Raw genomic sequence first — 2,500 nt, forward strand, 5'->3', positions numbered from 1 at the left:
ATGTTGTACCTTAACCTAACCTATGTTGTACCTTAACCTAACCTATGTTGTACCTTAACCTAACCTATGTTGTACCTTAACCTAACCCATGTTGTACCTTAACCTAACCCATGTTGTACCTTAACCTAACCCATGTTGTACCTTAACCTAACCCATGTTGTACCTTAACCTAACCCATGTTGTACCTTAACCTAACCCATGTTGTACCTTAACCTAACCCATGTTGTACCTTAACCTAACCCATGTTGTACCTTAACCTAACCCATGTTGTACCTTAACCTAACCCATGTTGTGCCTTAACCTAACCCATGTTGTGCCTTAACCTAACCCATGTTGTGCCTTAACCTAACCCATGTTGTGCCTTAACCTAACCCATGTTGTGCCCTAACCTAACCCATGTTGTGCCCTAACCTAACCCATGTTGTGCCCTAACCTAACCCATGTTGTGCCCTAACCTAACCCATGTTGTCCCCTAACCTAACCCATGTTGTCCCCTAACCTAACCCATGTTGTCCCCTAACCTAACCCATGTTGTGCCCTAACGTAACCCATGTTGTGCCTTAACGTAACCCATGTTGTGCCTTAACGTAACCCATGTTGTGCCTTAACGTAACCCACGTTGTCCGCTAACGTAACCCACGTTGTCCGCTAACGTAACCCACGTTGTCGCCTAAACCTGCTCTGTAATTGTTATACGACTCGTTCAATTAGTGTAGTGTTGCCCACCCGCAACCCTCGCAATATAGTTCGCTACTCGCACTGCCCGCTCCCCTGTGTATCGCTTCATGTTAAACACCTTGCAAGTCTTGCTGACTTTCCACATGCTCCTGCTGTACACTGTAATGTGGATGGCAGCAGGACGTACATGCCGCCCCCCCCCCCCCCCACCCCTCCCCACGTCCCCACGTCCCCACCTTGCCCCCTGCCTTCGCAAGCTGGTTGGTGACAAGTTTGCATGTTCAATGCCCTTCGCATGCGACGTACGCAGGCTACGTTGTGGTGCGGCCTGTGTCAACTGTCCGCTGATGTCGTACGCGTGAACCACAATCTGTACTGCACATTCGTCCTTATGTACTGAATGATACATCGTGGCACATGTGTGACCGTACAACGACTGCGCCCAAAAACGGCGGACCATACAGTGCAAATATTGTGCACGCAGCTACGTGTCGTCTCCCTATGAGAGCTGGATTGCAGTGTGGTACGCCATAGAGACGTGTGGGAGGAACGGACGCCGTGGATGGCGATCAGCATGAGCTGTGTGTTGATGTATTCGGACCTAGTCGTCTCTCCTCAAACACCGTGATAGCATGGTGCACCGCGTTCCATATCTGCGACATGCTACAGAGGCCGGTTGACAGTCGTTCGAGCAATGGACATCGCATACGTACGGGGGCCACCTTCCACGTATTGTCTAGGCGTGCACATTTTGTTGCGTGTATGTGGGCAGACGTAGTGTGGCGTGACACCTGACACAGGCATGCAATAATCGTTGAAGTTGCTAATGGCGATGGACGCCTACGTTTTCTGGTGAAGTTACGCAAATGAAGAAATGGTAACCCGTTGTGGTGCGGTTGTTCTCGCTAGGGGTGAATCGGTGATGGCGACGATAGGTTGAGGTACTAACCGGTTGTTCCAGCGATACCCACCATGCCGATGAAACTGAACGGCATCTGGGTGTGAAGCGATACGCGGTGGTGGCTGGGTGGGACCGTCCCCGGCCGGTGAGGGGGCGCCTCCCGGCGTGCTGGCCGCGCGGTGCGTGGGCGCACGCGCTACAGCCGGCTGGTGGGGGCGGCCAGTGGCAGGCGCGCCGGCCGACGGACGCGGCAGGCGTCGCAGCTGCGCGCCGGCGCACCCTGCGCGCGGCGCCGTGCGGCCAAAGTAGGTCCTCGCGGGCCCGGTGCGAAGCGCGGTGGACATCTTCAGTGTGCTGGTCCGATTGAGGACTGTGTGCGTTGAGGATGCGCCGCCGCCCGGCGCTCGGCGCCGCGACGCCGTCTGCTGCTCGGTCGCCCCAGCGGTTCTCGCTGGTGGTTTGTATCGCAGCTGTGCGGATGTGTTGGCGCGTGCGCTGTGCTGGGAGAGTTCGCTTCGGCACCCAAGTGGGGCTTTTGTCCTTCTGTGGCGCTGGCGTTGGAGCTGCCGGTCACCGTAGGTGGCGCGTGTTGTCTCCCGCCGGCAATGCCACGACAGCACGCTCCCGGGCCTCTGTCGGCAGCGGCAAGCTCAGTTGGGAGCACGGGTGGTCGCACCGAAAGCGTCTACTCGCCTAACTCCGGGCGATTGCGCCTCTCTCGAACCCGACCAAGTACTTGGGACGGCGCTGCGCGCCGCCGGGACCTGAGAGGGTTTCGAGGTGTATTGTGCAGGGGAGCTCAGCCTCCTCCTGTTTGCAGAATGATTGAGCGGACGCTTGCGTGTTCGCGCGGGCCCCCGGGACACACTCCCGGGCGGCCGGCTGCTCAGCTCTAGTTGGCGCAGCTCCCTGGTTGATCCT

General features: G+C 56.8%; 1 non-coding gene across 1 annotated transcript in view; it reads left to right on the top strand.

Annotated features, from left to right (window-relative positions):
* Window positions 1-2,485: 2,485 nt before the first annotated feature.
* The window catches only part of LOC124741778, a 1,909-nt gene continuing 1,894 nt past the window's right edge, over window positions 2,486-2,500 (top strand). Inside the window, exon 1 of the ribosomal RNA XR_007010079.1 lies at window positions 2,486-2,500. This exon is cut by the window's right edge and continues 1,894 nt beyond it. This is a non-coding gene — a ribosomal RNA (small subunit ribosomal RNA).

Source organism: Schistocerca piceifrons, unplaced genomic scaffold, assembly GCF_021461385.2.
Source record: "Schistocerca piceifrons isolate TAMUIC-IGC-003096 unplaced genomic scaffold, iqSchPice1.1 HiC_scaffold_20, whole genome shotgun sequence".
Lineage (NCBI taxonomy): Eukaryota > Metazoa > Arthropoda > Insecta > Orthoptera > Acrididae > Schistocerca > Schistocerca piceifrons.